This window comes from Protopterus annectens, chromosome 2.part0, assembly GCF_019279795.1.
Source record: "Protopterus annectens isolate FY-2018-M chromosome 2.part0, PAN1.0, whole genome shotgun sequence".
NCBI lineage: Eukaryota > Metazoa > Chordata > Ceratodontiformes > Protopteridae > Protopterus > Protopterus annectens.
Window position 1 is genome coordinate 55,372,589 of NC_056728.1, and position 27,807 is coordinate 55,400,395.

Genomic DNA, 27,807 nt, shown 5'->3' on the forward strand with positions numbered 1-27,807 from the left:
GCCTAAACCATATTAACAAAGCTATTGGCACATACCATGCCCATAGCTACACCTGTCTGTTGTAGATAGTGCTCATCTTCAAACATGAACACATTGAAATCCAATATAAGTTCCAGTAGAGTACAAATCAAATACACCTTATTACTGTTGAATGCAGGGTTACGACCTAAAAGTGTTCTTACATTATCAATACTTGCATCATTGGGGATGCAGGTAAAGAGAAAGACAACATCCATGGTGACTAGAAGAGCCTCTCCATTATAGTCATTAGTGGATCAGTCATACAATTTATTCAGAAAATCTCTAGTATCTCTCAATATGTTCCCCCATCCCATTAACCACTAGATATAGCTGGTTCTCCACAAATATGGACAAGGGCTCATGGGAACATAATAAATGAAGTATTTAGGAGTATGGATTACATATGGTTCAGGTGTGGCAGCTAAGGATATCTGGGAAGAGACTAAACAAAAGGTAATACAGAAAATGAGAAATTAGAAGCTCTATTACATGAATATGGATAGTAAGATACAAGCAGTTAAAATGTTTTAGTCCCTTTAGTCTTATACATAGGTCAGGCATATTTTACCAACCAGAAGAGAAATTGTGGATAGCAATTAATAAATAGCTGAAGGATTTTATCTGGGAAGAGAAGACGACAAGAGTCAAATGGGGTAAGCTGATTCTTCCAATAGAACAAGGCAGATTGGGATTACCCAGTTTGAAGGGGAATTTCAGAGCTACACATTTAGGCTCCTATACATAGCACAAGCAGAAACCTATAATTCAAAGTGGAATGTGTTGATGAAACAGGGAGGAAGCTTTAGAAACACAGAGAGACTGGGATTTTGAAAGCCAATCTTTAAGGAGAATAACAATAATCATACAGAATATTATATTCATAAAACAGCAGAAAGTATTCCAAGAACTAAGTCAACACAGGAATGGAGAAAGGAAATTCTGCCAATAGGGATGACTGCAATTAAGGATTCAGGCAATAGGCAAGAAGGAGCTGGAATTTACTAGAGAAAACTAGCAAAAAAAAACAGGGTATTGGGAGCAAATAACTAGAGAGGGTAAGGTAATAGAATGGGAAGATGCCAAGAATGTATATGGACTGCAGGTTAGTGATTGCCTTCCCTATCAAAGATTGATATTAGAGTACAGGCAACGAGAAAGAAGTAGGGGGTCCTAAATGAAAGACCAACACTGATAGAATCTGAGCAGAATCTAGAACATAAGCTACATTTAAAAAAAAGAATAATTAGTAGAGCGTATAAAATATTGCATAATAACTATAAGAATAAATCAGAGGAGGTTAGAAAGGATTTGGAAGAGAGACTGGATAAGCAATTCACAAAGAGACAATTGAGGTATATATGCATGTCTCCCAAATATGCAACAAAATCTAGAATATTTAGGATTTTTGGTTAGAAATGTTTACACAGATATTTTTACACCCCAAGTAGACTCCAGAGAATTTTTTCTCAGGTAGACAGAAAATGCTGGAGGTATTATGGGGGAGAATGGCATAATTTGAAACGTATTTTCTGGGAGTGTAACGAATTGTCAGACTTTAGGGATTCCATGCAGACTACTCTGTCAGAGATACTGAGTGAAAAAATTGATGTAACTAGGGAAATTATTTTTCTGAGCTATGATTGAGAATCGGAATTGCCTAGACATAGTAGGGCCTTGTTGAGTCTAATTATGGTGGCTGCCATAAAAGCAATTACCAGAAAATGGAAATCAAAATCTATGCCAACTATATTAGAAGCAGTGAATATAGATAGTGACAGAGATAAAACTGGGACTGGGATCTTTAAGAAAAGGTAGGAGCAACTTACATAGGAAAAATGGGAATTGTGGGAACAATACATACATGGGAGGAACGAGGTTTAAAAGAAGGCAGCACTTGAATGAGTTATGTAATGTTTGACAATGATTTGGTAGATTAAGTGATGCATAATTTGCAACTAGGATTATGTAAATATGGTTTGTGATGTAAATTTCTTGCAGCTGGGATTATGCCAATATGGTTTGTTTTTATTTATATAACTGCACTTTTGTGTCATAAGTGATAATTTAATAAAGATGTTTCTTGTTTAAAAAAAGGGTGTGGGTAAGTTGATATAGGGAATCTTTCAGATTTTTCCTCCTTCCTTCGCTAAATTTTCCAGGGGTTTTATTGCTCCCTCGTCCAGTTTTGGCAATAAATAAAATAGTCTCTACAAATTGCTGGTAAGCAGATATTTAAACAGCAATGGCAGGAGGTTCTAAAAAGAAAGCTGAACCCCCCAGAACAAAAACTAGTCAAATAACTCAGAATGACTATGTAAGTGACCATGTTCACCCTCCTCCTGGTTCTAAAAAGAAAGCTGAACCCCCCAGAACAAAAAATAGTCAAATAACTCAGAATGACTATGTAAGTGACCATGTTCACCCTCCTCCTGGTTCTAAAAAGAAAGCTGACCCCCCCCCAGAACAAAAGACAGTCAAATAAGTCAGAATGTCTATGTAAGGGACCATGTCCCCCCCACCCCCACCCTGGCAACCCTTTATCCCAGAAAGTCTGAATCTCCATTTTTCTCTTTGGCAACAGATTTGTTCAGACAAAAGACTGAGTCAGCAAAGTTACAGATGGTGGTGTGAAGCATTCCCTCCTTTCTAGGGAATTATTCCACATCCACCAGTCCAAACTCTTCTGTTCCCTCCTGTCCTACAGCAGCTGTTTTCTCAGGGGGGTGCTAGAAACTGTTCCTCCTTCCTAGCTGGGAAGAGGCTTTTATTTAAGAATATTTGGTGCCAGAGAAATAAAATGAAAGAAAATGCCTGGAGACAAGTTCTGGACCTTTCTTTCCTAAACCAGTTTGTGATAGTGCCCAAGTTCAAAATGCTTTCAATTCACAGTCTCTTACCCCTTATTCCTCATTTGAGTTTTTTGGTAATCTTAGATTTAAAAATATGCTTATCATAACATTACTGTCCATCCAGACTTCAGATGTTTCTTAAGGTTTTATGTGTCTGGATTACATTGTGAGTTCTCTCTTACCCTTTGGATTATCCACTGCTCCAAGACTGTTCACAAAGTGTCTAGCTCCAGTTATAGTACATTGCAGGGTACAGGGTATCTACATTTTTATATTTTTAGATGACTTGCTTATCTTCGCAAAGTCTTTTTCAAAGTGTCAGGAATCTTTTACTTAGTTGAGAGCTCTCATATGCTGGCTCCAAGAGAACATTTAGAAGTGTTTTTGATTCCTTAAAACAGTATTGTGTTCCTGGAATGTCTGTTAGACACCTCAGTACAATGGGCTTTTCTTCTGCATGAAAAAAATAGAGCTATATTTAGATCTATTACAGGATTTTCCACTCAGATTTCAGTCGCTGTGAGGGAATACCTCATTATTCTGGATCTCATGGCATCTATGATTCTTATGATACGTCTGGCAAAATTCCACATGAGAAAGATACAATGATATCTGAAGTCTGTTTGGTCCAAGAACCAATAACCATTATTTTTTCAGATTCCAGTTCTGGGATTTATGAGAAATCACTTGATGGAGACATCAAATATTCATGAATCCAAACCTCCCTTTCTCCCCTCCTGCTCCACAGTAATTAGTCATCACAGACACCTTGTTTGGGGAGTAGTGTCATGGGAGATAAAAGTGCAAGGTATCTGGGATAACAAAGACAAAGACAAGCACATACATATAAGATATGCTTGCTATTATCAAGGCACTCAGTTCTCTGAATTACCTTTGGTGTCCAGGACCATTTCAAGTTGTTACAGACAGTACTACAGTGATGTGTTATATAAACAAGCAAGAGGGAACCATGTCCAGCCCCTATGCAGGCTAGCCATGTTATCTTGGGATATAGATTTAAAGCACAATCTCTGCAGGTTTCCTGCAGTCTGTCAGAGGAAAATTGTGTGGCAGAGAAGCTGAGCAGGCAGACCCTCACAAATGGAAACTAGACTGGGGGGGGGGGGGTCTTCCAAGAATTGACCCATATGGGGAGTTTCTCTGAACAATTATCTGGCAAAATTCTGTTCCAAAACTCCATGCAAGCAGGCCTGGAAGACAGATAATTTTTCTTTTCCTTGGACAAGAATGTTCCTGTATGCTTTTCTACCCTTTCCACTGATATCCAGGGTAATTCTGAAGATTAAAAAGGAATCTCATCAAGATCACTGTGGTGACTCCCTTCTGGCTTAGGCCAAGTGGTTCTCCCATCTTTTGGAGTTGGATGGGGAAATTACTGCACATTTCTTCACAACAGGGTATCTACATTTTTATATTTTTAGATGACTTGCTTATCTTTGCAAAGTCTTTTTCAAAGTGTCAGGAATCTTTTACTTAGTTGAGAGCTGTCATATGCTGGCTCCAAGAGAACATTTAGAAGTGTTTTTGATTCCTTAACACAGTATTATAGGTTCATAGTTTCATAGGTTCATACTAGGCTATCTGCCCTAGGGCATTTATAAGCCTAGCCAGAATGTGTTTGGCTTTCGCCACCCATTTTAAATTTATTTTGCTATGCCCTTTTTCGAGGTTAGTATACTGTGCCTCTATCTAACAGTGACACAGAAGTGATACCCAGGGTAAACCTACGATCTCCCATCCACTCATCAAAATTCCTCTTGAAGAGAGTCAATGAGGGACTCTGCCTAACCTGGACTGGGATTTTATTCCAGAGTGAAGGGAGCCTCTGGGTTATGAATCTGTCCCTCCAGCATGTCCTATTTATTTCAGTGCTGAGGTTCAAGTCTCTCGAGCGTAGCTCGATGGGATTTGGATTTTCTGAGGTGCAGCATGTCCATTAATTCCGGTTGGACATGGCTTTATACGTCAGGCACAGATCGCCTCTGAACAGGTGGTATGCCACTGAGTAGAGCTGGAGTTTCTTTAACCGGGCAGCATATGGCATCTGTTTGAGCCCTTTGATCCTCTTGGTGAGGTACTTTTGGGGTCTTTCCAGTTGCTGCAGGTGTCTGGTAAGGTACATCCCAAAAGGGGCATTGTACTCAATTATGGGCCTGATGAGGGATGAGTAAAGAGGCACAATGACCTCCCCTGATCTAGATGTGAATCCCTTCATGATTAGGTGGGCTATATAAAATGTTTTTCTAACCACTTTGGCCACGTGGTTGTCAAATGAGAGATTCCTATCAACTTGGGTCCCCAGGTCCCTAATTACTTCTTCTGTACTTAATGGATTTCCACCTATGTGGTAATTTGTGGGCACTTTGAATTTTGCCAAAGGGGATGACTATACACTTTTTGGCATTTAGCTTGAGGCCATGGCACTGGCACCAGTTGTCTGTTTCTATGAGGCCCTTTTGAAGGATGCTTGTGTCGGCTGGAGAGTCGATTATGGCACCCAGTTTGCAGTCATCTGCGAACTTGGTCAGCCACAGTCCTTCCGTGTTGGCCTGTACCTCCGAGAAATATATACCGAACAAGAGAGGTCCCAGGACTGAGCCTTGTGGGACACCACTTGTAACTGGTTTGGAGTCTGACATGGCTCCAGCAATTCTAACCATGTGGGTTCTGTCCTTGAGCCAGTTTGCAATCCATCTAGTGACATAGGGGTTTATATTTAAGCTGGTGAGCTTATCTATAATGCCCGAGTGGGGTATTGTATCGAAGGCTTTTGCGAGGTCCAGGTAGGCTGTGTGGACCACCTTCCCTCGTCAATGGCCTTGGTGACTGTTTCAAAGAAATCAACCAGGTTTAAGAGGCAGGATCTGCCCTTAACAAAGCCAAACTGGGTAGGATCCAGTGTTTGTAGGTCCCCAATATCTTTATTTATGAGGTCCATGATGATCCTTTCCATAGCTTTGCAGACCAAGCTAGTCAGGCTTATGGGGCGATAGTTTCCAGGATCCGTTGAGGCACCACCTTTATGGAGAGGGACCACTGTTGCTGTACGCCACTCTTTGGGCACATATCCTGTAGTAAGGCTGAGATTGAACAGTAGTTTTATGTTTGGGTTTAGCTCTTCTTTGAGTTCATGTAGGACGCAGCCTGGGACACCATCTGGTCCCATTGATGCTGTGTATTTGCTTTGGAGAGGGCTGCTCTTACCTGAGCATGTGAGATGTCAGGGGGGCAGCACTCTGCTGGGATAGATATTTGCCCTTTTGGTGGGAGTTTGCGCTGAACCTGTCAGCTAGGATGTTGGCAATGTCTGTGGGTTTGGTGTATTTTTGTCATTTTGGACTAATTCTGAGCATATCTGGGAATTACCACCCAGGTTCCTAACATAACTAAAGAAAGCCTTGTGATTATCCTTAGTGCCCTGTGCAATTTTTCTCTCGAAGCTGGCCTTAGACAATTTTATGTGTGCCCGTAGTTTTTGCTAATACTGATCAGTGATGCCTTCCCTTTTTGGGATTTTGCTTTATCATTTAGTAGCTTCCTCCTTCTATTGTATAGTTTGTTTATGGCTGGGGTCCACCAGACAGGACGCCTGCCTTTGGAGGATTGGGTCTTGGTTTTATTTGGGATCGATGATCCATGCATTCCTGAAGGTGTTCATAGAATGCGTTTATAAAGGATTCTGCGGTCTGGGCTGTATTTTCCACAGGCCGGGGCTTTGAAGGATTCCACCTCAGTTTTGAGGAGTGTGAAATTTGCTTTAGAGAAGTTTTTCACTGTGGTTTTCTGGGCAGGGGGTGGGGTCGGGATGTGAATATCCAGTGAGATTAGTTTATGGTCTGATCTTACCAGTGAGGGATACACTTCTGGTCTGGAGCATAGAGTCCCCATGTTGGTGATGATCAGGTCCAGTATGTTTTCCCCTCTTGTGGGAGTGGTAACAAGTTGTTCCATAGCATTTGAGTTTATAAATTCTAGGAACCTTTATGCTAGGGTGTTGGAGCTAGAGTAATGCTCCCAGTCTATGTTTGGGTAGTTGAAGTCGCCCAATATAATGGTGTTTGGAGAGACCTTCATATTTTCCAGTGTTCTCAGGAAGGCTGAGTGGGGTTCCTGAGTTTGGGAGGGTGGTCTGTAGCAGGCTATAAACTGGAAGGCAGTTTTACCCACTGTTAGTTGCACATGGATAGTCTCTGATGCTTCGTGCTTTGCCACCAACCTGGAGGTGTGGGTATCTTTGATGAATATCGATACTCCCCTCCTTTTGTGGTTCGGTCCAAGTTTTGGGGCGAAAAGCATGGTATGAGGTATAACCTGGTAGTGCTGGGGTGCTCTCGGAGCCCTGAACCAGGTTTCTGTTACTGCACAGATATCGATGTTCTCCATGCTAAGGAGAGTTTCGAGCGTGCATCTTGAGGTTTAGACTTCTGGCGTTGAGTAGAATTACTCTTAGTTTCTTATCCCTTGTGATACCTATGGAGGTGGGTTTGTCTTTTGAGCCTTGCCTAAAAAGGCACTATGGGGTAGCAAGAGCCTTTGCCAATACCCGAAAGCCCAGGGGTGACAGGTGCAAGCCGTCCCTAGCGAAGCATCGTGGCTTGTCGAGCATATCATCCCAAGCTGACAGGCATTGGATCCCCTTTGAATGACACCAGTACTTAAGCCAATTGTTGAAATTGATCATCGTCTTCATATTGTGGCATCATTCTTGGTGAGGGTAAGATGCTACTCAAGGTCAGGGTCATACCGGCCTGGGCTACATGCTCAGAGAGCTCCTTTATGTCTCTTTTCATGTGTTTGTGTTCATTGTGTTCCTGGAATGTCTGTTAGACACCTCAGTACAATGGGCTTTGCTTCTACATGAAAAAAATAGAGCTATATTTAGATCTATTACAACATTTTCCACTCAGATTTCAGTCGCTGTGAGGGAATACCTCATTATTCTGGGTCTCATGGCATCTATGATTCTTATGATACGTCTGGCAAAATTCCACATGAGAAAGATACAATGATATCTGAAGTCTGTTTGGTCCAAGAACCAATAACCATTATTTTTTCAAATTCCAGTTCTGGGATTTATGAGAAATCACTTGATGGAGACATCAAATATTCATGAATCCAAACCTCCCTTTCTCCCCTCCTGCTCCACAGTAGTTAGTCATCACAGACACCTTGTTTGGGGAGTAGTGTCATGGGAGCTAAAAGTGCAAGGTATCTGGGATAACAAAGACAAAGACAAGCACATACATATAAGATATGCTTGCTATTATCAAGGCACTCAGTTCTCTGAATTACCTTTGGTGTCCAGGACCATTTCAAGTTGTTACAGACAGTACTACAGTGATGTGTTATATAAACAAGCAAGAGGGAACCATGTCCAGCCCCTATGCAGACTAGCCATGTTATCCTGGGATATAGATTTAAAGCACAATCTCTGCAGGTTTCCTGCAGTCTGTCAGAGGAAACTTGTGTGGCAGAGAAGCTGAGCAGACAGACCCTCACAAATGGAAACTAGACTGGGGGGGGGGGGGTCTTCCAAGAATTGACCCATATGGGGAGTTTCTCTGAACAATTATCTGGCAAAATTCTGTTCCAAGACTTCATGCAAGAAGGCCTGGAAGACAGATATTTTTTCTTTTCCTTGGACAAGAATGTTCCTGTATGCTTTTCTACCCTTTCCACTGATATCCAGGGTAATTCTGAAGATTAAAAAGGAATCTCATCAAGATCACTGTGGTGACTCCCTTCTGGCTTAGGCCAAGTGGTTCTCCCATCTTTTGGAGTTGGATGGGGAAATTACTATACATTTCTTCACATAAAAAACAATAACTGTCTGCTTGGATGATAAGGTCTTAATACCTTTTAGACACCGGTTTACTGAGGACATGTAGCAGGTACTAATGGAGGCAAGAAAGCCTGCTGCTAGAATATCATACATTAGAAGTGGAGAAATTTTTTTCTAGTTGGTGCCAACAACATAACCAGCTCCCATTCAGGGCTAATGTTTCTCTGCTTTTACAATATTTGTGTGAGTTACTTTCCTATGGCCTGTCTTACTCAGCTATCAAGATTAATTTATCTTTCAAGGCATTCTCCAGGTCAAAATGTTTTTGAAAGGGGTATTGCATAAAAGACCTCCAAAAAATGGTGGCCCCTCCTTGGGATCTTAATTTTGTGTTACCGAAGCTAACACTTGTTCCATTTGAACCAGCTCATCTGGCTAACTTGAGGTGCTTAACATGGAAAAAAGTTTTACTGGTTGCTCTGACCACCGCAATAAGATTACCTGAGTTGCAAGCTCTTATGTTGGGTCTACTTTATCTCATTCTCCAGACACAAAGGGTTTCCCTGAGAACTAATCTTTTTTTATGCCTAAGAGGTATCCAAGTTTACTTTAAGTCAAACTATCCATCTTCCTGTATTCTTTTCTGAACCCCAACTGAGGAAGAAAGGATGCTTAATACCTCGGATGTCTACAGACAACTCGGATACTATTTTGATAGAACAAAATCTTTGAGAACATTTAATCAGTTGTTCATTTCTCGTGAAGGTAAGAAGAAAGGACAACCTGTGTCAAAACAGACTATTTCCAAATGGTTGTATATGGCTATTACCTTTTCTTATTCTCACCACAACAAAACTATTCTAGGCAGGGTTAAGGCACATTCTACCAAAGCTTTGGCTTCATCTGTGGCTTTTTGGAAAGGGTTGGACTCTAAAAATAATCTTGACGCAAACACTTGGTCCTCTGCACATACTTTTTATAGGCACTACAAGATAAATTCCTTCTTGTGGCTCAGGTCAGGCTTTGCTAGGACTATTTTCCAGGGGCTCCTGGAACCTTCTTATTCCACCTCCCAGTTGTTCTAAGCTATGGTAATCTACATATATAGCTTAGGGTACTGCAACAGTGGTCTGTATAAGAAACATAGTTCAATTGTGTTAGTAAGCTTACCATAACAGTAAATGTTTGAATGATCACTAAAGCAATAGCCACTCTTTCCCTTCATCCCCTTTGTTTTTGGTGTGTTTTTTATGCCAGGGTAAAAACATTAATTAATTTATTTATTTATTTATTTATTTATTTTTGTTTCTAGCAATGTCCTCTCATGACTCATTCTCCATCTCTCAATTGGCATGAAAGCTGTGAAGGGCTTGGCACCTAAACCTATCTTCTTAGTCAGCTTAGCTTGAGTGACTGACAGTTTGAGTGTTTGAAAGGTACCCTGAAGTTTTGGAAGTTGGCTGGCTGTTGTATCCTATGCAGGATATAACCCATAGAGAATCAGTGACATACCTCTCAACCTTTTAGCCAAAAAAGCTGGACAAAGCCAAAAATATCATGGGGTCAAAGGTCCAAAATCAGGGAGAATTTTGAATTATTGCTCTAATAACCTTAGAAAGTTGCTAGAATAGTAGGTTTTGCATTGGCATGCATTTTCTGAAGGATACAAAGTCTGAAACCCAAATCTCTGGCATTATTTAGCAACTTCAGTCTCAATGATTTGCTAGCAAACCACATATTTTATAAGGAACAGACCAAAAACATGAAACAAAAACCCGAACATTCTGTGAAAATGTGTGCAGTTAGGAGCTATAAGCAGTGAACATTGGAGTATCTACTGTTATGGTGCGTTTAATTACTCAATTGTACTTTTTCCACTTTACCATACAGGACTGATTGTATGGAATTTGGTAGCCCCACTCTTTTGCAGACACCTCTTTGTGTTTTTCTCTCTCTCTGTTTCTCTATTTTATTATGCAGAATTCCATTTATGGTACTGTATATGTAGGTAAATGAACTAAATGGTCCTTCTCAAACCCTTTTCTGCCACAACTTATCAATAGCTTATTTTGTAAAGAGGTACAAAAAATCAAGAATACCCAAAGAAAATCCACAGAGGCCTAGAAATAAAAAATACTCAGACTCTAAAAAGACAGCAACCAGAGGTCAAGGTTGAAGCCTGGACCCTGGGACTGTAAAGCAGAAATCTTAAACACTAAGGAATAATACCATGAAATGTTGTGCACTGTGATGATTGATGACATTTGACTTCATAAATATTTTGGGGTTTTTTTTTTTTTTTTTATTATAGGAATTAATCTGAAACAACAAATATCTGCCACCTACGTAAACTGAGTTGTTAACTAATCATTTGTTCATTTGTTATTATGTCAATGACAACATGATCGTAACAAAGTGCCTCTCTCCCATGTGCTAATTAAATAATCTTAGCTAGCTGTTTATTTTTAAATATTTAGAGCTTTATAGTTTAGCTGCTTATACAGATGAATTACAAAGGGCATACTCATAGTAAAGGTGACAAACTGCCTTGCTGATGTAGCAATCAGAGCTGTAAACTATGCATTTGTGCTGTGTCTTTTGCGACTATAATTTGCTTTTGATTTTGAAATGTTAAGCGCAGTAGTTTAGCAGTACCATCTTTGGTGGAAGTGTTGTATACTATAATACTGTAAAAGGGGGTAAAAGCCTGGCTTAAATGACAGGACTTGACAAAAAACGGCACTCAAAATTATGCAACATGAGTAGGAGTAACATAGGACTAAAAGAGTTTCTCAAGAAGAATGATGAGCAAGGGTAAATACTACTATTCAATTAATTAATGAATTCATTCATTAATGTGATTGTCAGTTTGTTTGTGTGTTTGAACTGATCTACTGACCCTTTTAAGTCATGACCTAGGCTCAGAGAGCAGAAAACATACAACTTACAATAAAGTACATTACAACAAAGAAGGATAACAGTGTAGGTAGGTAAAAGATGAAAGGTAGGAATACAGTAGCATTACAGATACCACCATAACAGAAAATAATTTTTATGATTTCGTACAGTTCTACAATAACATAAAAATCTTGTAAATTACAAGTAAAACAAAAGATCTAAAACTGATTGTTTTTCAGTGTCTGGAAAGCACATGCACATAGCTTCCTATTAAAGGTGTTTTTTTTCCAGTTTTGAAAGTTAAGATTTGGTGATGTCTTAATTCTTTTGGTAGTTGTTCCATGTAGCTGGACCCAGTTTAGAGAAGGACATTTTTGTAATGGCTGACTTGAAAGAAGGTCAAACTAACATAAGGATCCAATGTTATCTATTTTCATCCAGTTGAACTGTGTGGTTTGTCAAATCTGACTGGATCCAACCTCAGCACCAAATGGAAGACTTCTGTTTCAGGGCTCTAACTCCTCCCCTGCCCATAATTCCTAGAGCTCCACCTACTCACCTCCTATCTCATTTGCTGTGGAAGAATTTGGACATGTCCTTCAAGTGCTCTGTATTTGTTCCATTTTGGAAGTATCTTTTTCTTACTCCTCCCCTTAGATAGTTATGGTTAATAGTTTTGCAGTTTGTAGTTTTTGTAGTCTCATAGATACCTTAGGTGCTGTAGCTTTGTAGCTAAGTAGTAGGAATAGTTTGCTCATTGTGTGTAGTGTTTTTGACCATTGCCTTATAGTGTGTTTTTCCTATAGTGGTTGCAGCCAAGAAGAGGACGTTTTTCTTCTTAACTGATGTCAGAGAGCAAAACATTTTCCAAATGTTCAGAATGTGGTCACAAATTGCTACCACAGGACCCACACTCTAAGTTTGTATATTGTTGAGTTGTGGAACACCTGGAGGAGCCAAGCCAGGCTTGTTTTTTATTTAGTGTGAGGGCTTTGCAGCAAAGAAGAGAGAAGTTAATTGTCAAATGAATTCTTTCTCCCCAGTCTACCCTTTTACCTCTTCTTTAGGCACTAAGAAGAAGATACCAAAGGAAACAGAGAAATCTAAACAGAAAGAAACTACAAAAGACAAGAACAATAACAAAGAACAAGACAGAACAGAGACTGAGAAGCCTATGACAAGGACACTAGATCCAACCCCAGCACTTAAGCCTGATCTGAAGATACCTAGACATTCGGATCCATCAGAATCTTGGATTCCTTCGCCAGCTAGTCAGCTCCAGTTCTCTCCAGAACTAGTAAGTCCCAAGTTACATTCCCCTTCAAGAAAGGAGACCATCTAGACCAGTTTCATTGGCATCATCAACTCGGTCCTATAGGAGTCTCTCAGATCAGGATGATGACAGAGTGATGAGGAGATTCCTAAGAGCACAGATCCAATTGGGGGTTCTCTCGGTACTGTCACCTCAGGCAGTGCCAAGAGCAGGTCAATTCACCTCTCCATTACGTTGTTTGATGCCAACCTGCCTATCAGAATCAGTGATTTTGGTGCCAGTGTACCCTGAAGCATTGCTGTCAGGTCCAAGAGTCTTAACCCCTTTGAGTCCAACAGGGTCTCTCTCTCTCTCTCTCTTTTAGCCCCAATTTGTTTGGAGCTGGAGGGGTCTTGGAGGTGATGGAGTGTGAGAGGAAGGCTCGACAGCAAGGTTGTTGGAGCTATCCCTGCCCCTCGTTGCTTAGGAACTAAATAGTTCAGCACCAAGATTGGCTTCAGAGTCAAAGCTTGTCTGTTCTAAGAGGTCCACGCCAATTTCACTGGGGAAGATCCCTTCAGAGTCGATAGCATCCTCGGCTTTCAAGTCTTTCAAAGAGTTATGTTGACTCCTAGGGAGAAGATGTTTTCAATTAGATTAGCTCCATCTAATGCCTATGTGGAATCTGGCTGTTCCCATCATCAATCTATTTGACAGGGACAATTGGTACCAAAGCCTCAGGAGACTTATGTTGCAAATTCCTAGTCCGATTTGAAACCCTCTGATTTTTCCACAGAGCAGGTGCACCAAAATCAGACTTTCAAGCGGAGCATATTGACTATTTCCCAAAGTCAGTCACCAAAGACATGGACTTAGAGGAAGGAGAAAGTTCTCCCAGAACCTACCCTGAAGATGTCACCTTTCACAAAATGTTGAACTTCATGAAGCAGAAGGGGGATGGTCTACCAGTTCTCCTTCTCCTGATGAGGCTGCATTCCTAGAGGCTTTTGGTACTGACCCATCTTCATCCTGTGTGGTCCCTCCCATCGATCCAGTAATGAACCTGATGGCCCATTGGGCATGGAATTATCCTGATGTGGTGGAGGCTATCCCAAGTAACCTGACCAGATAGTATCAGCACCAACCAATAGGAAGCAGTGGCGCAAGGGTCCTCATGTGAATGCAATGGTGGTAGCTGCAGCTATCAAGAAAGAACTTGTGGAACAGAGTTCAATGGTCTGTTCTCCTAACAGAGACTCCAGAGCACTGGATTATTATGGAAATGTCTTCAGTGTCATTTGCTCTGAGGGCTCTGAATTACTAGGTCCATGTCACTAGTTTTCAGAGAGACTGACCAAAGCTATTTCCAAGTCTCTTTCTGGAGACTTGCCTTTGGGTGTCCAAAAGAAAGTGGAATCCCAGCTATCGACTCCACAGACTTCATCTAACGTAGCCATGGGACTCATTTCAAATGCAGCAGAGGGCAGCAAGCATTGGCATTAAAATACACCAGCATGCTTGGATGCATGTTTGTGACTCTCCAGAAAGTTTCAAGAGGTGCTTTATTAATGCCCTGTATGATGGATCCATATTATTTGGACCAAAAGTCAAAGACACTCTAACAAGAAGTCAGTAGGATGGTAAGACCCTCTCTGCCATAGGCATCTGCTTTTCCACTCCTCAAAGGTTCTTTTCCAGGAATCAGAGAGCAGGGAAACAGACATGGTTTAGAAAGTTGCAGGGGTCTTATCAAGAGTCTTTTAATGACAGAACTCCTCTGGGCAGAGGAGGAGGATATCAAAATGTATGTTGCCCAAGAGGCAGAGATAATCCGTAGAATCAGGGCTCAAAGGGACATTTTCTGAGAAACCCCTTTATCTCCTCTGAAGGACTGTGTGACTGCTGCACTTTGGAGGGAGTTGGGGGCAATTGTCTCTGCACCCAATAGCCTGACAAGAGATAATCACAGATTCCTGGGTGACATTATTTTCAGAGATGATATAAACCCATTTCCTGGACCTCCATGACCAAATAAATCAGTTCCAGATGTCCCAACCAGTCATCAGGAACTGTCAATAGTGGAAATTTCAAATCCACTAGAAAAAAAGAGTTATCCAGACAGTCCCCAACCACCAACAAGGAGTTCCAAAGCAGATTGGGTAACTCAGACCCATTCTAGACCTGAGTTATTTAAACACATTCATAACATACACAAATTCCAGATGGTCACCATTCAGTCCATTTTGCATCTTTTGAGGAAGAATAATTGGATGCACTTCATAGATCTCAAGGAGACATACTATAATGTGAAAACAGAGAGCCCTTCAAGGAGATATATTCATTTCAGGCTGGGAGCCAATCGGTACGAGTTTTGAGCAATGCCTTTCAGTCTCACCATGGCCCCAAGGGTGTTTACAAAGATGATGGTAGTGGCAGCAGCACAACTTCATTTGCTAGGAGTCCATGTTTTCCCATATCTACATGACTGGCTCCTGACAGCTGCCTCAAAGCAAATGTTGTGTTAAACCAAAACAGAAGAAAAACTGAAAAACACACACACAAGGCCACAGAGATTCCAACAAATCCACTCAATCACTCCAATCAAACTACTCAAAGCGTAATATTAGCACTTTTGTTTGATTTTATTATAAAACTTCTTCAGATGAAGTGAACCAAACCACACTATTCAAATACTAAAAAGGCAGATACTACTTAGAATTCAGTATTTATTTAATGACTGGTTTTATATAAAACTATTTACTTTTGGGATTGTAAAAGATAGTTACAGGTTTATATATTTTAGGTAGTCAGCCTTTATTTGTTTACTTTAACGTTTATTTTATTGAATATGTTGTCTAATGCAGGATTTGTTCAGGGGGCTAGGCTGTCACATGATTTTAAAGCTGATTATATGATTTTAAAGAAAGTTCTTGGTTGCCACATGATTTAAAAGCTGGTCACGTGATTTAAAAAGTCTGTCACATGATTTTTTAGTATTTAAACAGTGTGGTTTGGTTCACTTCATCTGAAGAAGTTTTATTATAAAATAAAATGAAAGTGATAATATTATGTTTCAAGTTGTTTGAGCTGGATTTGACGGAATCTCTCTGGCCCTGAGTGTGTGTTTTTAAATGTGTCAATATAGAGACTCCTCTCTCCAAATGCTTTGTTAATTAGGCATAAAAATAAATCTACCAAAAAGTCAGCCTGACCCAATGCAAAACAAAAAATTCATAGGATGCCACCTGAATACTCTCACAGTTAGTCAGCCTACTCCATCACAGACTCTTTTCTCTTCAGTTAACAGCCTCATCTCTTCAAAAACATCAATCTCCTACAGCAAGACTCATTCTTTGAATGCTAAGTCTTATGACCTCAACCATTCTGTTAGTCTCTCTAGCAAGGGTTCATATGAGGGTGCTCCAATGGACATTATCAGCACAATGGTCACAGAAATACAGTCACCTACACACCAAGATCAGGCTGATGCTAATATGCAGGAAACACATTGTGGTAGATGATATCACCATCACTGATGGAAGGCCTTCCCTTCATGAGAGATTCTGGGGCCACAGGAAAGGCACATATTACCCCACAAGAGTCTATAAGACTCTGAGTGAAGAGACAGAGGTTCTAGCCTCTCTTGGTAGTTCAGGGTCTTTTAGACTGAAATCTTAAGAACCTCAGAGGTTTCTCTAGTGAGTTAATATGGTGCATGAGGGGACACTGTACTCTATAATTGGTCTAATCAATGGTAAATGTAAGAGAACCATGACATCTTTAGATCTGAATGACATACCCTTGGCTACTAGTTGTGCTAAGTAGATGGATATTCTGACTACAGCTGCCTCATAATCGAAAGAGATGGTACTGTCAACCCAGGTACCAAGCTCCCTGACTGCATTTTCATTTAGTAGTAGAGTATTGTCTTTACTACATGTCAAAGGTAGGGTTTTTTGCAAAATGAAATAATACTACACTTTTTCACATTTAATATGAGCTTACTTACAATCCTCGCAAGGGGTATGGTATCAAAGGCCTGGGCTAGGTCATGATATACTGTGTGAACAGAATAACCTCTGTCAATAGTCTGCATGACCTTCTCAAAGAAGTTAAAAAACTCTTAAATTCTGTTTTGGGAAACTAAAAGTGAAATGAAACATAAATATTATAGTTAAATGTTATATTATTGTAGCTGTTTCAAAATCAGTATTAATAGAGCTTACAGACAAAGTTCTTGCTATAACTTTAACCAAACCTACATTTAATTAACACAATACAGTGAAATACTGGTGTCTGATCATAGAAAACATTATTGAAAGCTACTAAAGCATATAATTTAGCTTTCATTATCACTCAGTGCTAATGTTTTGATCAGGACTCTACTGTTTCAAATCGTAAAACTTGGATATTGCCCCCATCGAAAAGAACATTGCCACTTAGCAAACAAAGATACTTTCTAAGAGGTATAGAGGAAGAAAAATGAAAGCAATGTACTTACCATAATGATAGATCCATGTACTTACCATAATGATAGATCCATGTACTTACCATAATGATAGATCCATGTTGTGTGATTTTTGTCTGGTTCAACTTTGAGTTGTCAGATCCGACGGAATCCAAACTCAGCACCAACTGGAAGACTTCTGCTTCAAGGCTGTGACATCCCCCCACCCATAATTCCTACAGCTTCACCTAATCATATCAGATTGAGTCTGCCCCACAGTGGACAGTTCCTCTCCATGATAATAATCATAATGTAACCCTGAAAGCTTGCACCATACCACAGCAACATGCTAATTATATGATATAAGCACAATATTAACAGAAAGAGAATTTGTCATATAAGGGCAACCAAAGCCTGGTCACTATAAGGTTAGCCATGACACTTTGGAAGGGACTTGGAGGATAGAATGTTGAACCAGAAGAAAATCAGACAATATGGATCTATCGTTATAGTGAGTACATAACTTTCTTATTCAGTGTTGTCTATTTTCTTCCAATTCAGCTGTGGGACAGATTCCCAAGAACTAAGTCCTGGGTGGACTCATGGAAGAATATTCCTGAGAACAGTGGAGCCAAAGGATGAGTGGGCTGTAGACTCTTTATCCAACTTATAACAAGAAATAAAGGTGTGGGTTGTAGACCAAGTAGCTGCTGCACAGATGTCATCATAGGTTCATAGGTGTGTACTAGGCTAATGGTCCTGGAGCCTTTACAAGCCCAGCCCATAGGATTACCCTGACATTGTGCCACCCAACCTTAGTTTCTAGTGCCTCTGTTGAGTAGAGCCACTGGAGTGATCCCTGGGGTGAATTTTCTATTTCCTATCCACTCATCAAGATTTTTCTTGAAGAGGGCCAGTGAGGTGCTCTGCTTGACAAGTATGGGAAGTCTGTTCCATAGCATGGGCAATCTCTGGGTTATGAACCTGTCCCTCCAGCATGTTCTGTTGATTGTGGTAATGAGGTTGAGGTTTCTGAAGCATGTGATGTGAAGGGATTGGGATTTCTTTAGATGTAGTATTTCTAACAGAGCTGGGTCAGACATGGCTTTGTAAGCCAAGCAGAGATCGCCTCTAAGTTGGCGATGTGAGACAGAGAATAGTTGGAGTTTTTTTGAGTCTGTCTATACAGGCCAAGTGTTTAAGGCCTAGGATCTTCTTTGTGAGGTACTTTTGCGGCCTCTCGGGAAGTTTTTTTGCAGTGAAAGTATTAGCTACTCTTGTGGAATGAGCTTTTGCTTTAACTTGCAGAGTCAGACCTCTTTTGGTGTATACAAAGAAGATGCAGTCAGAAAGCCACCTGGAGAGTGTTATTTCAGATACAGCCTTTCCCTGTCTCTATTTTGACAAGGCAACAAATAATTTGTCCAATTTCCAAAATGTATTTGTTCAATGGAAGTAAAAATGCAGTTGACAGTGAACATCCAGCTAATGCAATTGATATTCACCCTTGTTGGAAAAACATGGAAAGAGTACAGGTGGACTGATACTTTGATTTATATTAGTTTTGGAAGATACCTTCAGTAGAAATGAAGTGCTGATTCAAAGAAAAACCCTCTTTGTGTGAAAAATCAAATAGGGTGGCCTATATGAAGGTACTTGCCGCTCAGATATTCTTTTGGATGAAGTTATAGCCACTAGAAAAGTAGCTTTCAAGTAAAGAATTTTATATCAACAGAAGTTGCAGGTTCAAAAAGAGGTTGTGTCAGATCCTGTAACATAATGGTTAAATCACATGGAGAAACTGGATCCCTAATGGGTGATCTAAGAAGAAGGGTTTATTTTAAAAAAGCTTTTGAAATCTTCAGAGATACTATAGAGAAATTGTCCTGGCCTGTGTGAAAATTTGAAATTGCTGCTAGCTTTACCTTAATTATGGAGTAGCTGAAACAAGCATGAAATAATTCTCCAAGGAACTGTAGAATAGAAGGGACCAGAGCTGAAAAAGGGGTCTAGACCTTTGGAATTCGTCCACATGGAAAACCTCTTCTATTTACTGTGATAAAGCTTTGTAGAGGAACTTGTCTGAGAAGCTGTGAGAATGCTGAATACAGAAGGTGATAGCCTGGCATATCTGGCTAACTTTAAAACTGGAGGAACCATGCAGTTAAACTCAAGAACTTCTGATCCAAAGAAGGCAGCCTGGCAAGGTGGGACAGAGGACTGAAACCTCATCCAACATCCAAGGAGGATGAACCAGTAGAGGCCACTGGAAAGGAAACCATATGAGTCGAGGCATAAAGGGGATTATGAGGATAACCTTGGCCTTGCACATTCACACCCTGAATGAACTTGTTCATTAGTGGCAGTGGAGAAAAAGCAGAGAGGAGACCCTGGGACTAATGGTGGATGAGAGCATCCTTTGGTGTCCCTGTGGTGGAACTAGTACAAGGTAACTGCTGCATTTGTAGTTTAGGCATGAAGCAAAAAGATAGCAACAAGGTTGGTTCCAGAGTCTGAAAATCTCTGTAGTCACTGCTGGGTTGAGGACCCACTTGTGAGGCATCAGAATACATCTCCTTAGCCTGTCTGTTAGAATACTGGAAGTCCCTGGAATATGCATTGCTAGCAGAAAGCATTGTGAAGACATCGCCCACTGTCATATCCTCATGGCTTCTCAATGCAAGGGTTAATATATTGTTCTTCCTTGTTTGTTGAAGTACCAAACTACCAACATGTTGTCTGTTTATATTGATATTACACCTCTGGGGAGAGCATTCTGAAATGCCTCCAGTGCTAGCAGAACCAACCTCAACTGCAGAACATTTATGTGTAACTTTGCTTCTGTCTGTGAACAGGTGCACTGGACATTCTTCACTAAGAAATACCCCCCCAACACCCCAGAAGGAAAGCATCTGTTGGCACCACTGCTGAAAATGCAGTCAGGGAGCTTGGTACCTGGGTTGACAGTACCATCTCTTTCGATTATGAGGCAGCTGTAGTCAGAATATCCATCTACTTAGCACAACTAGTAGCCAAGGGTATGTCATTCAGATCTAAAGATGTCATGGTTCCCTTAAATTCACCATTGATTAGACCAATTATAGAGTACAGTGTCCCCTCATGCACCATATTAACTCACTAGAGAAACCTCTGAGGTTCTTAAGAAGATTTCATTCTAAAAGACCCTGAACTACCAAGAGAGGCTAGAACCTGTGTCTCTTCACTCAGAGTCTTATAGACTCTTGTGGGGTAATATGTGCCTTTCCTGTGGCCCCAGTACAATCTCGGTTGTACTTAATCTCCTGTATCTCCACAAGTCTAACAGTTTCACACAAAAAAGAACCAGGACACCAAATCTTCACCAGCAGATAAAATATAATAGAGATATTCTATGTGTAGCACATCCCCATCTCTAGAGTAAGCTGCCCTTTTAAGTTAAGCAGCAAAATACTCTGTCATCCTTCAAACAAAATGTGGATAACTAGATAAGGTACCCCAGGACTAATTGGCATAGCCCACATTGAGAAAGGGGTTACTGCCTGCTAAGGTGTTGATGGTCACAAGACTAAATTACCTTGAAACTCCCATGAATCCTATAACTTCTTTTTGACCCATTATTTTGGCTTCCTACTACAATTACCCAAAGTCTGTGGGAGAGGAGATTTTCCTCTCTACTTTCAGTTGTTCAGTCCCCTTTTGTGAACATAGCATATTCTTATGTTCAAAAATGCTTTCATTCACTCTGCTTGTTGAAAATTAGCTCCATTTAGCACCATATTTTCACCATTACTATTACTATATCATTATTAATATAGTATTACTATGAAGATGTTTCCTTTTTCTTACCAGAATTCATTCCCTCAGGTGCTGCAACTTGGCTAGTATTAAGAAGACTTTCTTTTGTAATTTATTCCAGCCATGTGATTCCTACACTAAAATGTCCATTATTTTTTGTCATGGTTCTACCCGGCTCATCCCTCATCTGTTTCATAAAGAGGTATGTTTCATTTATATGCAAGTGCAGATGGTGACAAATTCATGAGGGTGATGGAATGAACTGCAGCATGAAGAATGTTCAAGAAGTAAATGCAATCATCAGATCAGCAAATAGGGGATATTTACTAACTGAGATCATTTTATCTCAGAATACTCCCTATATTCAAGATACAGTGATCCTGGAGTTAGCATATATAAGTAGCAGGAGTGCAAGGTGCACAGCCGCCTTGTTAGGAGTGCAAAGGGCATAGCTCTCAACCTTCCATCTCCAGAATGTGGAGAAAATGGGCAACATGTGGATCATTTATTAGGAAGGTATGGTTATTAAGTGTTTCTTCATATTTTATGATTTAATATTTTGGTTATTAACTGTTTTTCTTCTTAAAAAGAGTTATTTTGATGACTTAATGTGTTTCAGTATCACTCAGTATTTTTTGCCATGTATACATACATACATACAGACATGCATACAAATATTTCAGGAACGGGCAATAATGCCTTTCTAGCCTGTCAGTATACCAAGAAAGTTATGCCCATAATGTGTCTAAGTTGTTCTTAGCAATACCTATACTAGTTTTGATTTAATTAATGATTTTATTATCAGGAAAGTCCAGCTGGTTCTAGGAGCCCATTTTCAGTAGATGTCTGGGGTGAAAAGCTCCAAATTATTACAAAACATTTTAACAACAATTTTAGTCTTTAAAAATAATACAAAAAAAATTGTTTAAATAATTACGCCAAATTAGACATAATTTGAAAAAGAAATGGTTAAGAATAGATGCAAGTTATATGATAATGATTTAATAGAGAAATTTTAGTCAGTTAATGGAGAAATTAAAGATAAGTTAGTATAACACAAGCAGGAATTGCAATCCAAAGTGAGAGAAAAGCAGGCTTATGGTATATTTAGGGAGAAAGCCAGGATAGAGAAATTGATAGAAGCAAGGAAGTGAGTGAAGAAGGGAGAGTAAGGAGGTGTAAAGTATGAACAGGTACTTGTTCACATTTAGGAATGTAGTTTATCTGTTTCTGAGCAAGAACAGAGCCAGCTTTTGGCTAGGAAGTCTTTCTGAATGGTACTGAAGGGTGGGAAAGAGGGTATTGACTTGATGGATTGAGATAAGGAGTTCCAGGCCTTAGCAACACATTTTTTGGTCATTGGATTGTAATGACCGACAAGGAATATAGTTGTGAAGAATGTTATTTAATGTTGGACAAACAGATTGATTCTGGATAATTTTATAGGCACTAAAAAGCTGTGTATATGTTAGTTCATAGGATAGTACTAACCAATTTAGGCTTTTTAGTGCTATACAGTGGTGGGTTATGAAAGGAGTATTTGCTGCAAATTGAACAGCTTTGTTATAGCATTGCTCAAGCTTTGAATTTTGTGATGCCTGAAGGTTAGTAAGGATGAAAACATCATTAAAAAGTGTGGGAAGGAGATATGTAGTGGCAAGTATAGCTTTAGTTGAATTGGTAGAAAAGTTTTTGGCTTTATAAAGTATCCCTAGCATTTGATGAGTTTTTATGCAATGTTATATATGAAGGGTGAATTTAAGATTAGCATGCCTAATAATTTGCTATGAAAGGTGTATTATCAAGAGAGAGGACATTAAATTTATTTATTTTTTTCATGGAAGAGGAATTTGTGGAAAAAAGTAATTTTTTTTGGGGGGGGTAAAAGTTGTGAGTTACAAAGCCATGTTTCAGTCACTGGTTAAGCTTCCTTAGTATTTTTTGGAGGTGTGCCATTTTGTCAAATGTTCAAATGAGTGTGCAGTCATCTGTGTACTGTACTGTATTAAGGAGGCCTGTTGTATGGATGTGTGATGGATGTTGGTGAGAATGTTAAAAATGAAGAGACCAAGGACAGAGCCTTGTGTTACACGAGTATTGTCTGTGAGGTATGTAGAGAGAGAGTGGAGTGCCATTTCACTGACTGATACCTATTGAATGGTAGCTTTTGAACCATAGAAGGGTGGGCTGTAACAGACCTAATGAGGATACTTGAAGTAGACGTTTGCTGTGACAAACTGTGTTGAAGGCTTTAGACAAGTCTAGAAATAAGGAAAATACTAGTTTGCCCTTATCTCTAGTTTTATTGACAGTATCTATGTAGGTTAGAAGTACAGTGTTAGTGCTATTCAAAGGATGGAAGCCATGTTGTGTGGAGACAGGAGTTCTTCCTGCAGGAGGTAGCTTAGTAATTGTTTTTGAATACATTTTGCAAGTATTTGGAGGAGAGTGAGATTGTTATAGGTAAAGTTACTAATGTCTCTTGAATTTTCTCTTTTGTGCAGAGATATAACATGTAACTTTTTCTATAGAGAAGGAACATGGGATTCCTGGATTGACCTATTTATAATAATTGAGATAAAGTAGGCAATTCAATCGGCTGCTATTTTAAGGTATTCACGTGGAAGATCATCAGCTGAAGTAGAGCATGGTTTGAGTTTAAGAGTAGTCTTACTGTATATAGGATGTGGGCACAAATTTGAAGGTGAAGGTGGATGTGGTAATATGTGGCTGCTGTGCAGGGTTAGGATTGGATATTGGAGAATCCTTTGATGGAAATGCTGCACTATATATGAAATAAGAGCTGAATTCCATTGCAGTTTCAAGTGATGAGTTATTAGGAGAGGGGTCAGGGTTGAATTTATTGCTGTGATGCAAGATTTCTTTAATGTCTGTCCAGACTTTTTTAGGGTTGTGTTTACTGGTATTCTGAAAGTTATTATAGTATTTTTTTTGTCTTTATTAATTTGCTTTCTAGTATGATTGCAAAACATTCTGAAGTTTTCAAGATATTTTGGTGGTTCATAGTTTTGCCACTTTCCTTGCTTTTCCTTTATCCTACATTAGCATTCCACTCTTTTTGGATATCCAAACTACATTATTTGTTTTTAGTCTCTACCTTCTAGGAGGAGCAAGGCTATTTAAGATATTTAGGAAAGTTGTATTGAATTCATTCACAGCATCATGTAAGAGAAGGATTTTTAGGACATGGATGATAGGTTAGTAATAAACATTTCTGAGTTAAACTTGGAAAGGTTATGTATTCTGTTTAAGTGGATATGTAAGACATCTGGGGGGGAGTCTGAATGGACAGATAAATCAGCAAGTCAAGGACAGTAGTATTGCTGGAACTGAATTCATACTCAAGTCTTGGTGAGTACCTTTAAGAGATGGACCCTGTTTTTTGCATAATCTCACCAAGCTGACACTGATATATAGACTGTATTTTATATAGCATATATCATGGACAGAAGTAGGTAAAAAAATAAAAATCATAGCTGGATGCAAAAGACGCAGGATAACAAAAACACCCAATGTACCAGGACTGGAAAAAATGACAGTGTAGAATCCTCAAGACACAGAAACATTTCTACAAAGGGACTAGAAGAGGCCCAGGGGTAGGATGCCCCCCTGTTGTAGAAAGAAGTAGCAGTACACAAAAATCACAGAAATTGATATACCAAAAAAGAGCCATAAAGACGATAGCATGAACTATTGAAGATAAGAAAGAAATTATGTATTGCTGCTGTTTTGCAAAATGTCTGGTTGTGTAGATTGAGAGAGGTTTACTGAGACAGTCAGACATTGTACCTGAGGTAGTGTATTTGGGTCTATATTATAAGGTTGAATGATTAAAAGAGTGAACACTCTTTAATCGACCCCTTAAAATTGAAAGCACTAAATCCCGAACACACGGAACAGCGATTTTCTCTTCCCAGGGAAAAAAAAAATCACTGGGCAGTTTTCGGAACTTTGCCATTTCCTCCACTGTGGTGCAATCTTGGAGTTGGTATATTTAAGTAGGGGGGTGTGGGGTTTTGTGTTTGGATTTTTTTTTTTTTTTTTGTGGAGCAATGATTTTTTCCCTGGGAAAAAAATTGCTATTCCGTGTGTTTGGGATTTAGTGCTTTCACTTTTTAGGGGCTGATTAAAGAGCGTTTGCTCTTTTAATCGTTCAAGGTTATAATATAGACCCATGTATTTGCTAGAGTATGATACTAGGATCCAGTCTAATAGGGAATTTAATGTCCTGCTATAATGTGTGGGGCTATTAATTAGGAGTGTGAAACCAAATAAGTTCACGTGAGATGTAGGGGAGTTAGAGTTTACGTCCAACCAACTGACATTCATATCAGCTAGTAGTAATATTTCTTGTTGAATTGTTATGGGTATACAATGTAAGATATCTTCCAGTATAGCTGTATTGTAGCCAGGATGGATATAAAGAACAGTAATACATATTTGTTTATGATTGTTGAATTTCAGGAAAGTAATAAGAAGCTCTGCTGAATTGAATTTTGGTATTTTGAGGTTATAGATCTGTTTTCAGCATATGCATGCTGAGATACAGTTGCAAGTTTCAACCTTTCCAATTCTAACAATAATTTATCCAAAATAACCTTCTCCATTATTTTCCACAACATGAAAGTAAACTTATGAGTTTGGGTTTATCCTATTCCCCATTCCCTTAAAGATAGGTTTAACAAGTGCATGCCTCAAATCTTCATGAATCTCCCCATATTTACATGACTTAGTGAATAACAGATATAATGATACTGTAAGTTTATGCTGAAGTGTTCTTATTTCAATATTATTAATTCCGACTTCTCCCCATGCTTTGTTTGGGTCCAGTCTGCATAGTTCTTTTTCAGTATGATCTAATTTAATTTAAGCATCTGATGATACATGGATTTTCCTAGGACAATTTATTACCCCCTTTGTGGAGGGAAACTGTTCTGCAGATCAGTCAGGTTGTCAACTTAAGTCTTTCCCCTCTTTTTTTCTTACAGTAACACTCTTCAATCCTTCCAAGTTCAATTTTGATTTATTTCTTTTCACCTGCCCCTTGCCTCTTTTTCTACCTTCTCTGTTGGAAAAAAATATATGTCTTTTTCTGAAGACTGAAGGTTTTCTGATCAAACAGTGTTATCATTCCCTATAATCTGTGTGTAAGAAACAAAGCAATGACCTTTTTAGCATACATTATGTTTCCATTATAGACATTAATTGGTTTCTTTTCCTTGTTATTTGTTGTGAATGTCTTCCTTTTTTTCTTTTTTTCTTTTCTTCTGTATGCTCAGAATCGTCAGATTGCTGAATAAGTGTACCTGAATTCCAAAGTTTTCATTGGTAGTATCATGTTTAATAGCGATTGAGATAGCTTGACTGACAACAGTCACTTCCTTTCCTAAATGTGTTCATAGGTTCATAGGTTCATAGGTAGGTACTAGGCTATTGGCCCTAGGGCCAATACAAGCCTAGCCAAAGAGGTACCCTGGCTTTCACCACCCAAGAAAATTATTTTCTTGTGCCCCTGTCAAGCAGAACCACAGAAGTGATCCCCGGGGTGAATTTCCTATTACCCATCCAATCATCAAGATTTTTCTTGAAGAGTGCTAATGAGGAGCTCTGTTTGACATAGATAGGTAGTCTGTTTCAGAGTATGGGAAGTCTCTGGGACAGGAATTTATCCCTCCAGCATGTTCTGTTTCTTGTGGTGACAAGGTTTGGGTCCCTAGAGCGTGTAGCTCGGAGGGATTGGGATTTCTTTAAGTGGAGCATGTCCAACAGCTCTGGGTTTGACATAGCTTTGTATGTTAGGCAGAGATCACCTCTGAGTAGGCAATATGCAATGGAGTAAAGCTGGAGTTTTTTAGACGGTCTGCATAAGGCATCTGTTTGAGGCCAGTAAACCTCTTTGTGAGGTATTTTTGCAGCCATTCCAGTTGTTGTAGATGTCTTGTGAGGTAAATACCAAAAGGGGTGTTGTACTCTATAATGGGTCTAATGAGTGATGAGTAGAGGGGAACAATGACCTCTTTTTTTCTGAATGAGAAACCTTTTGTGATGAGATGTGCCATGTAGAAGGATTTCCTGACCAATGTGGTGATGTGATTATCAAAGGAGAGACTGCTGTCCACCTCTGTCCCAAGGTCTCTTATTACACTTTTGGTGTTAAGTAGACTAATACCTATGTGGTAGTTCATGGGTACAGAGTTTTTACCAAAGGGGATGACAATGCACTTTTTGGCATTGAGCTTGAGACCATGGTTTTGACACCAGGCATCTGTCTCAATGAGGCCCTTTTGTAGGATGTCCACATTGTTAGGAGTTTCGATTATGGATCCTAGTTTGCAGTCATCTGCGAATTTAGATAGCCAAAGACCTACTGTGTTAGCCTGTAAACAGGAGAGGACCCAGGACTGAACCCTGTTGCACTCCACTTGTCATTGGTCTGAAGTCTGATTTGGAGTCTGCTACTTTCACAGTGTGGGTTCTGTCAGTAAGCCAGTTGGCAACCCATCTTGTGACATAGGGATTTATGCCTAGTTTAGTGAGTTTATCTATAATTCCACGGTGGGGGATGGTGTTGAATGCCTTGGCGAGATCTAGATAGGCTTTGGTGACTACTTCAAAGAAGTCTATCAGGTTTAGGAGACATGATCTGTCTTTTACAAACCCAAACTGTGTGGGGTCCAGAGTTTGGAGATCTCCAATGTCTTTGTTTATGAGTCAAAGATGA